At 47.1% G+C, this 10,481-nt stretch overlaps 1 protein-coding gene across 1 annotated transcript in view; it reads right to left on the bottom strand.

The window, feature by feature from the left end:
- Positions 1–10,109, bottom strand: part of SPSB1 (splA/ryanodine receptor domain and SOCS box containing 1) — a 36,270-nt gene extending 26,161 nt beyond the window's left edge. The window contains exon 1 of the mRNA XM_054849767.1: positions 9,876–10,109. The gene's annotated coding sequence lies outside the window, so the exon portion shown is untranslated. The remainder of the gene's footprint in view (positions 1–9,875) is intronic.
- Positions 10,110–10,481: the final 372 nt, after the last annotated feature.

A 10,481-nucleotide genomic window follows, 5' to 3' on the forward strand; every position in this document is an offset into this window, starting at 1 on the left:
GAGCACCACACCAGAGATCTCCGTTTAAATTTGTGTAGGGACACTTTTGGCTTTCTCGGCAGTTTAATCTGACGGCAGTCCAATATTGTAACTTATGGAAAGAGCAGTGAAAAAGTGTTTAAACATTCTTTGCCTGAAAAGATTCTGCCCACAAATAAGCTTAATTTCAGATATCAAAGTCATACCTAAAGTCTTGCACTTCTTGTAATTTAGGTTCAAAGAGTAAGTTTTCAAAGTTATTTTGCTCTCTCAAAAGTGAGGTAACTGAACACAGTTTGCAGCTCTACACAAGACTTCTCTCTGCTCCCCATAACTATGAAACAGATTGCTCTTGCATACTCAGAGAGTACTCAGCCACATGTAATAATGTAATTTAGTACAGAAGTCCAGTAAGTCTTGCAAAGCTAACTGATGCAAGGGTTTTGATTAGCTACCTGCTAAGACAGTCTACTGCAAACACACTAGCTACTAGCACATGATGTTCATAAGAAAGGTTCCATAACACCCCAAGCAGCTTTGGAAAGATCTTTTCTTTAAATTGAAAAGCAGCACAGCCTCCTGCAAGGAAGTAAAGAGATAGCCACTGCTCAATATCTGAGGTCTATGTGGAGGTGAGAGGGGATGCCAAGATGGTTTTTATCCCTTCTGTTTCCACCTTCCAAATGCCCTGACACTACCACAGAAGCCTGAGTAAGCAGAGTTTGAAGAATGTACATGTTCACCATCTCTTCCTTCCCTCCCTAGGGCTTCTCAGCAGACTAAACTGTGGGTTTCCTCTGTAAAAACAGCAACATTCCAGTACCTGTAATTAAGCAGACAGCTTTCTGCTGTGACTAGTCCAGCCATTGCTATCTGAGTCCTTTGCATTAAGGTTACCCATTCAAAAACCTCGCCAATGTAAGAGACAAGAAACAGCACAATAGTGATGGGACAAGCTCATTAGATGTAAGCAAGCCTGAGTCATCTTATCTAGGCATTAAACAGCTGCCAGTACTTTTATGGTTCAAAGGCAAGACAAAAGCTGCACAGTTAACCTATCCTTCCAACATACCACAGTCATCATAGGTTGCCATAAGTCAACATGCCTTCTAAATAAGTGTTTAATATAAACATTTGTACAGTCACTTAATTCCTGGTGAACCAAGCTATTTGATGTGGGCCACAGAAACCTCCCATGATATCAATGGAGAGTTTCCAATTAGGAAACCAAATTTGGAACACATTAATAGAACTTAGAGAAAGAGGGAAAGAAACCTTGTAGAAACAGTCAAAAGATCTGTTCTTAAAGATGCACTCAATATACTCTGGAACAAGCAGAAAAGATAAGCTGCCTTGCTCTTTTAGAGTTTAACAAAAACTGTAGAGATAAGCACAGTTATGTTAGCTGTTCCCTTCAGCATCTAAGCTTCTGTCTTTTCCTGAGACTGACCAGCCTTAGAAAAGTATGTTCAACTGTTTTTTAGCTGCTACTTAAGTCTTTACTTTTCCTTTTGAGGAAGCTGGATGGCTTTGCCAAGATTTGCTGTGTACAAGCATCAATTCAAAAGCAATGAGAAGGCCACTGCCAGTCACCATTCAGTGCACCACAACCTCCCAAACATGGAATAGATGTAAACTGTCTAGAATATTTAATGCCTGGAATATCAAAGTCACCACATCCAACAGTATTTTCCTCCCTTAAAGACCTCACACCAGAAAAAACCCTTACCTTGCAGTTTTATTTCTACAGTCAATTCATCACACTACTACTTCTAAAACTCAATGAAAGTATAAGCTGAAGTCACCCTACACACCCATCCCCTACAGATAATCCCAGTGCTTTGGTGACACCATACTAGGACTTGAAAAAGCTGGCTACAGAGCTCTTCACCCTGGATAAATGCATCTAGGCATGTATTAATTGGGCTGCCCAGCTTTTCTATCAGACTTGCAAGCAAAAAAGGGTTGCATTGAGCAACCTGCAAAGCCATGGCTTTCTCTGCTGCCAGCCTGCCACCTGCTGGGCCATCTGCTTTGTCCTAAGGACAGGGCTTCCATTCGATACCTTTTCAGCACCACAACCCTGGGCCAGACACAATGTCCATGACAAGCTTGTTCGGCGGGTGTCTTAGACATGCCAAAGCAGAATTTGAGAGTATATTGAATACTGCATTAGCACAAAAGCCCTCTCAACAGTAAAGTCACTGATAAGCCTTCTGCTGTACTGTTCTGCACCTTGAAACAGAGATTCCCATGAGGCCATGTGTTCTTTCAAGAACAGTCTAGACGAGGGCTTGGCTGGCATTTTTGGAAGGTTTGAAGACAGCCTATTCCAAGTAACATAAGAGCACATGCCTCCGAACAAGTACTGGTATAATACTCTATCCTTCCTCTTCACCTTAATGACCACAGGCTTGAAAACCATTCTCCTATCTCAAATACACAGGGGCATTTGTTGTCAGTCTTAATATATGGTCTACAGCACACTGCTCCCCAGTGCCCACTGAGGTCTTACCTGCATCAAGAAATCTCTTCCCACTTAAAGCTCCAAGAGCCATTCAATTCTTGTTTCTTACCAGAAATAGTAAACCCAATAACAGCCATCCTTCTCCATTTTCACAGAAAATTATTACTACACTTATCCCATAAAACAGAGTCCAGGTAAGGATAAGCCATATATCTTATCTTGCTCTTGTATGTTCCTAGATGCAAAAGCCATGCCACCCATCTGGCCTAAAGTCCAAACCTGCTTCTTCCTACTAAGCTTAGTCAGGGGACACTGCATATGTCCCATCAGCTGTGTGCAGTCAATGGAAATTCTGTTTACCCCCCACTGTCAATGTGCTGCCTTATGGTCAAGGAGCCCACAGCAGCAAGCTGAGCCATTCTACCTGGAGGGGACACCGGCATGCACTTACCACCACATCCCTACGTCAAGGGACAAAGACTGAAGGCACTGCATGAGTCACAGCCAAGTCCCTTTTTGGAGAAAACATGTACAGCAGAAAGTCCTTATAGAAAAGCACCACCAAGTATGTATGCAAGTACACCTAGCAGCAAAGACTCGCCTCTTCCAAAACTAATAAACTCAGTAAAGCAGCAGATTCACTGAAGTTCCTTGTAGGCAAACATCTGGACATATCTGCCATCCTGGAGTGACACAGCATACTTGGCAAGTTTTCCCTAGTAAAACCACCGCTATGGAGCAAGCAGGAGGGCAGTTGCACAATCACAGCCTGCCTGCAGATGTGGGTTATTGCTCCTTCCAGGTTCTCTAGTCAGGTGTCCCCTCCCACTTAAAGTGTTGACACACAAAGCTATGCCTCTTGCAAATCCAGTTCAGCGTCCACACACCAGGCTGAGTAATCAGATAAAGCCTCAGGTTTTAATGTTATTCGTGCCAAAAGTGCAGATTTGGGCCTGTGTGGGCACATATGACCTGCCCCTTCAATCTCACTGGAATCTCACTGGAAGGCAACATCTTACAGCCACTTGACATGCCTCATACCCAGAGGATCAGAAGAACATGAGGAACACCATACCTCAATAAAACAGGATTCAGCTGGGGAACGTGTAGAGTGAACCTTCCAAGAAAGCTCTCAGTTCCTTCAAAAGATGCTTCTTACAAACACTAAGTTAAACTATTTAGCAGTTTGTTGGTCCTTGAGTAGATCATCTCAGAGTCAATTAACTGAGGCAGATATCAAGAACAAACTACAGTATCCAAATTCCAGGATGAATCTCAGCCACTGAAATAGACCCATATTGATAAACATAAAAGATACACACTTTGCCCTTTCTTCTTCTCCCCACCCCAACATACAGCAAGTCAAACTCACAACTTGGGAAACTAGTAGCATATTACTAAGCAGGTCTGCCTTCACTCCCTGAATTTTCACCATTACCCAAGCTCACAGCCACTTCACAGCAGATTAGCTGCCCCTTTTTAACTTCGACATAGCAGATATTGGCAAAACAGTGTGCCACATACCTAACCTTACAGCAATATCCTGCTGGAATCAGTGCCATGTGTGCAGCCCTGCTGCCCTTTTCCTCTTTAGGCTGCAAACTAAGCTATGCTAGCAAGATCTAAGAGATGCATGTGCCTGAATAAATACCAGAGTCAAGTCTGAGGCTGGAACCACTTACAACTCCCTGTCTGATCCTCACTGCAAAAGGGACACACAGCACTCAAAGCTGAAAGATAATAAGGAAGAAAGCAATGCCCTGGCTCACAAAAAAATGAAACATGTTCATTAGATTGATTCACTCCCACCCCCAGCTCCACTTCGTTCCAGCTGGAAGTGCACAACATACCATATGGAAAACCCCAGAACATTAGTAGTGAAACTGTGTGGGACACCAGGCAAGGAAGCCAAGTGTTCAAGCCAGGAGCACAGAACCATGACAGCAAGCTGTAGGGTAACACCACAGCCCAGCCTGCAGCAGCTCATGCCTATCATGTAACCCCATGCTACTACATTTCCTGCCCAGAGGAGTCTCAAGCCAGGTACTTTCTGGACTCACACAAGCCCCAAACTTCTTGTCAACAAAAACATCAACAGGTTTCTTCTCCAGCTGTTCAGCAGTTCATAGGTACTAGGACATAAATGTTCATTCTCCCAGTTCAGTTTACTCCTTACCAGCTGGTCCACAAAGTTTTAGGCATTTCTTTACATGGGCACCACATGAAACTTGGAGACCCAGATGTACTACTGCCCTGGGATTAGTATGGAACAAAGCAATCCTTCCCTCATTGTCCAAGTTCAATAACATGACCAGTTTAGCCTTTAAAAAACATGGTGAGACTGTCCATCAAAGAGATAGGCCCCAAGTAGAACTGCTGACAACACACCACCAATCCCATACATCCCACATATGCAGTGGCCCAATTCCCCCATAATATGGATCAAAGACTACTGTTTGGAAGCTTTTCAAGGGTCATTCTTCTCTTCTGACTGAGAAGCAATGCTTCTTTTCCTGCAGCACAGCTCACTAGGCTACACCACTATAAACCCAGGGATTCTGAGGCACCATATGACAGTGAATTAAGGTATCTAGGTAAGAACTGCACTTTGGCAAACTCTGGGACTTCCTTCAAGCCTCCCAACACTGTAGTTGGAATCCAGGCATTTTTCACATCTCTACTTAAGAGTTTAACTTCTGGTTTGAATGGCCTTTTGGAAGTTATCTACAGCGTAGTTCTCAAAAGTTTAAACTAAGAATTTCTAAACATCTGAGACCAGTGTAGCTTTCTCATGTAGAGAACAGCTTGGCCTTACCCCTTGCTTGCTTTTCTTGGCTGTTTACCATCTGTGGCTCACGTTCTTTAGAACTAAGTTGTTCCTGCAGTTTTTGTGCAACCGAGTGCCTTTGTACATTTATGGTGTCAAGGCCCCATCTGGGATCTCCTCAGGACAGATTCCTGACTTGATAACATACCAGCTGTCCAAAGAAAGCAGTTTGAAATTAACATCTACACAGCTGCTCCAACTTACAAGCTTCATCAAATTCCCCTCCCAGGCTATAAGAAAAAGCCCATGTTTGGTATCTCCATTCAGACATTACCACCTTCTCCCCCAAAGCTCTCAAGGCAAAAGTTGTTGCTGTCACTTTGAAATCAGACAGATGGTGGTGGGGTGTTTTGGGGTTTTTGCGGTTTGTTTTGTTTGGGTTTTTGGGGGTTTTTTTTGGTTTAAGTAAAAAGCTTTCTCCTCCCAAGGCAAGTTCTGCAGGTTAAAAGCCTTACTATTATATAGTAGCAGCACTGCTTCAGTTTGAAGTCTTCCCATGTTCTAGCAGAGGAAAAACTAGCAGAGCCATATGACAAGAAAATGTTAGCGGACAAGATGCTCCAGGGTTAATGAAAAAAAGGTAAGGCAAGGGTAGGTGGCTGTTTCTCTATTAAGATCAGAAGATGTTAATCCAAAAATCTTTGAACCTGAAGTTCAATGCTGCTTAAGCACAACATAAAACCAGAAGGGAGGATGGCAAGGCCTCTACCACGCAAATAAAACACTGGAAAGTCAATGGCACGCTAAGTCCTCCACTCCTAGCCGTGACATTTCCACACTGTCAACAGAAAAGCCATTTCCCACCTTTTCCACCTGACTGCCAGCAATCCCTGCATCATAAGTCTTTTCTACTCCTTCTTTGAGAAGCCACAGGGTAGAGCCCATTAAATAAAACCAGGTATTAGTATCCATCCCTGCCAAAGGCGATCAGGCAAGAAAAGCATTAACTTGATTTTCTCCCTTTTTAAAAGCCCTAAACCAAAATGTTAAGTGATTAAAGCAAGGCCACACATCAAGTCAGATGTATAGATGGGATTAGCCCACAGCTGTCCCTGGCTTGCAGCCCTACCCTCATCCCTCTAAGCCACACTCCCTGGGGCACACACAATCCTGTCAGATTGCCACAAGCACCAGCTGGCCTGGAAAGCTCTGGACCTTGAGCCCAATCCCAAGCACGACAACATAAGACAAAAAGAACTGTCCCCAGCAGTCATGAGAGCACCAAGCACCCATCTCACTAGCCAGCACTTGCATCTGCTCATCCCAGTGGTCCAGGCCCCGAGCTCTTGCCATGCTAAGAAGTTGTTCTTCCCTCTGTACTCTTCCCAAAGGGCCTCTGCAAAGGCAGCCTGCGGCGCCCAGGCAGTCCATTGGGCTGGGAGAGTTTAAGTTTTACTCAATTTCAGCTCAACATGAGGACATTATTAATTTCCATTACATATTCTTTCTAGGCTTGATACTCCTTCACCTATGATCACCTGGACGAGAATTTCCTGATCAAGGCAGACCACTTTACTTTAGCCCAGGAGCTTCCAGAGCATTACCTATGAGGGCAGAGCAGTAGAGTTGAAAGGGAATCTATGATCAACCCCTTCCCTGCTTCTTTTAAAAAGGTGACACTGCTTTAGTAGTCCCTGGGGAAACACAATTAACAGTGGCACTTCTCTTCCCCCCATCCCCTTCCATGTGCTTGGAAACTAGTACTCTAAAGCTAGGTTTTCTCACACTCAGTACAGCATGTTTGGCCACCTCCTGTAGCATATATCCCATCTTTGCAAAGGACAACTGCACTCATATCCCACCCCAAGCAATTATTTATTGAAACAGCAGCAGCTGTAGCAGTTACTCACATGGAGTAACTCAAGTGTAGAATTTTTTGTCACTCAGAGCAGTGTAGTAACTGGAAGTGAGTCAACACCTTGACATCAACCCATCCTACCATGACCACCAGCAAAGCAGCCCAGTGACTGCAGTTTGGTAACCTTGGTTCTCAGACACTTACTCACTTTTATTCTGCAAGCATTACATAGCTTTGTCTGGAAGCAGCTAGTGTCTAAACTTATATCTTGTACCAGCAACTTAATTTGCTAAGTCACATCACATGCCTGCAAATATAAAGCAGCAGGGCAGCAAGTTTCACAGCCAGCCACATATGCCAGGCTTTGGTAAAGTCAAGGTTAGGGAAACTCATACTAAAACAGGGCTTGTTGGTATAATCTACGCAGGTCTAGTAAGCAATAATGCTACATCATGCTACTAGTTAATACAAGTCTCCTTCCACAAGACAAAGATAAGCACAGCCCAGTGAGGTCATCTCATTGATCCTCCCTGCCAACACCAGTTAATCCTCACTTCCCTTGCCAACACAAGCCCCCAGTGACTCCAGACTCAGTCAGTACACGTATACTACAGCCCAAAGCCATAAGCCCAGCTTGCATTGGCCTATCAGATCTGGCCTGTTTGAATTGGCTATCAGGTACCAGTGTGTCCAGTGCACCAGCCACAAAATTTGACTGAGACACAAACCTCAGACAGCCACAGAGCATACTCCCTTCCACATCTTGCATTCTTGAGGAGCTACACCGTGACTCGGAAGATTAACTGTCAGCACGGTCTGCACTCATTCACAAAGCCTGGCATACACAGTGTCCTGATTGGCTCACTAGCTACAGATTCTTAATTCTGGTAACTTCAAGAATTCTTAATTAGCGCTTGCAAGACAGACTTGACAAGACAAGCAGCCCTTGCAGACAGCTTTCACTTTTTCTGAAGAAAGGAGATGTAGGGGACCAGAGGGGAAAAAAAAAAAAAAGACACAGGAAAGCAATGAGCAGAGCACATTTTCCACATCCAGGCTCTAGCAGCAGTGAATTGACTCCACACAAATACAGCACGTATCAGCTAGCCAGTTCCTGGAACACAAACCCCACATCTCAGAAGTGTCTAGCAGAGGTTTACAAACAAACTCCAACCACATTACAGTGCACTTCAGTAACCTCTAAAGCAGAGGAGAGAGGCTGCAAAAGCTTGCTGCTGATGTACTGCAACAATACGATGCCCCCCAGAGGAATACACTGCTTAAGTTCATCCCTCATCTTCAAGGGAGGAGAAGAATAAATTGCTGCTTGATGCATCCATCATCACAACTACTGAGAGCCACTACAGGGCCCGTGGCCAGACATACTGACAGAGCAGGGAGGAGACAGGCACCGTAGCCACTGGTTGGTCAGGGAAGATGCTCCTCTGCAAGCCAGTTAAGTGCTTCCCAGCATTGCCATTCACTTTGTAAACAGTAGTATGGCTCCATCACATTCCCAGTAGTTCCCTTATCAACTCACCACAGAAATATCCTTCCCCAGAGGCTGGGATAGCCACTTTGACCCCATCCATCTTATAGTTCTTTTACTGCAAGCCACTGGAAACTTCAAGTAGTTTGGTCCTGGTAACTTAGCAGTCAACCTGCACCCAGCAAGACTAAGCTGCTTATACTACCAAGCTTTGCAATGCAGAATCAGGTGTAGAAATCAGACGTTAGAGGGGCGGGACAAGCAAAGACTGCTTCTGGGACAAAAGGTTCATAAATTCATCCTGCATCGCCATCAGGGAAAAAAGCTGATCTTTCCTTCCAGGTAGCAACTCCCATTTTTACAATCATTTTGTACACTTCCTTATCTTGAGCAACAGCTCAGACAATTCGTAGGTTTCTAATCAGGCATGGCCACCACCAGTCACACTGACTGCCCACTTCTCAGGCAGGTAATAAGGAGAACAAATGCCATATTTCAGCACAAGGCTACAGCAAGATTAATCTCTTCTCATAACAGCCTATACTTCGCATATAGGTTTACATAAGCTCCCGTTGTAGTAGCATAGGTTTATGTAGTAAAAAACCAGACATATTAATTAGGCCTTGTAAGGTGTGCTCCAGAGACCACCACTGTAACCACAGACACTGAACAAACAACCTGACTTCCTTAATGAGTTGAAAATCTCTGAACTGACACTATCAGTGTTTGCCTTTCAAATCCACACGCAGCTACGCCAGCTGGCCTCTGGCAGCCACCCATCTCACAGCATCCCAACTGCAGCTCCAGGAGACTTGCAAATGCTGGGAGTCCTTCAGGCCACGATGCTTGCTTGAGCCACGGGTGCCCCGTTAGCCCCAGCACCTCCGTGCTCTGCCACCGCGCCCCACCGACACCAGCGCTCCCCGGGGACGGGGCCTTCCACGCTCATAAGCGGCCCCACCGCAAACGCGAGACGGTGCCCAAGCTACTCGTGGCTTGCAAGTGCCTTCGAGCTGCTGAGGCAGGTCAGAAAGCTTGGCCTCACCCCAGCCCGGCGTTTGTTGTGTTTTTTAAGTTGGCACCGATTCCGGGGAGCTTGCACGGGCGGGAGGGGAGCAGGGAGGAGAGACCAGCTCCGCACCCGCTGGGAACGGAGGCACCTCCGAGGAGAGAGGGAGGAGAGGGAAGCGGAGGCCGCAGCAGCCCGCAGCCCGAGGCGGGGAGCCGGGCCGACCGCCGCCTCCTCCCCGGGGAAGAGCCGCCGCGGAGCCGCCCGGGCCCGCGGGCACCCGCCTCGCCCCACGCCCGCTCCTACCGTTCCCAGGCTGCCGGTCGGACCATACCAGCGACCGGTTCAGGCCCCGCCGGAGATCTCCTCCCGGGTCCGGCGGTGCGGAACGAACCGAAGGCAGCTCCCGCCTCTCCTCCGCCGCGGCGGGGAGGCTGGAGCCGCAACTCCCAAACTCCTCCCGGCGCCAGGCGCAGCAAGCGGGGCCCGACCCGTCACATGGCCCAAATAGCGCTCAGCCGCGGCCCCGCTCCTCCCCCGGCCTGGCCCGGGGCGCGGCCCGCTCCGCCCGCCCCCGTTTCCCGCCCCCTTTCCCGACCGCGGCTGCCGCCGCGGTCGGGAAAGGGGGCGGGAAACGGGGGCGGGTCCCGGGCGCTGAGGAAGCGGCGGGGATCGGATGGCGCCGCCGCGGAGCGATGCCGGTCCGCCGGGTCTGGAGGAGCAACCGGTAGCGGAGCGAGTCCTTCGTTTGGGGGGGGGGGAGGAAGAAGAGCAGCTCTGGCTCTGCCACACGAGTCCCGCCGTGTCGCCCAGGGGGAGAGAAAGGCTCAACAGCCGCAGTATTTCTGGATGAAATCGGGCTTGTTTGATGCTTTACTGCCCTGCTTGCTCTAAGAATGGCTAAAAATAGCA

The sequence above is a fragment of the Grus americana genome, chromosome 21 (genome assembly GCF_028858705.1).
Source record: "Grus americana isolate bGruAme1 chromosome 21, bGruAme1.mat, whole genome shotgun sequence".
NCBI lineage: Eukaryota > Metazoa > Chordata > Aves > Gruiformes > Gruidae > Grus > Grus americana.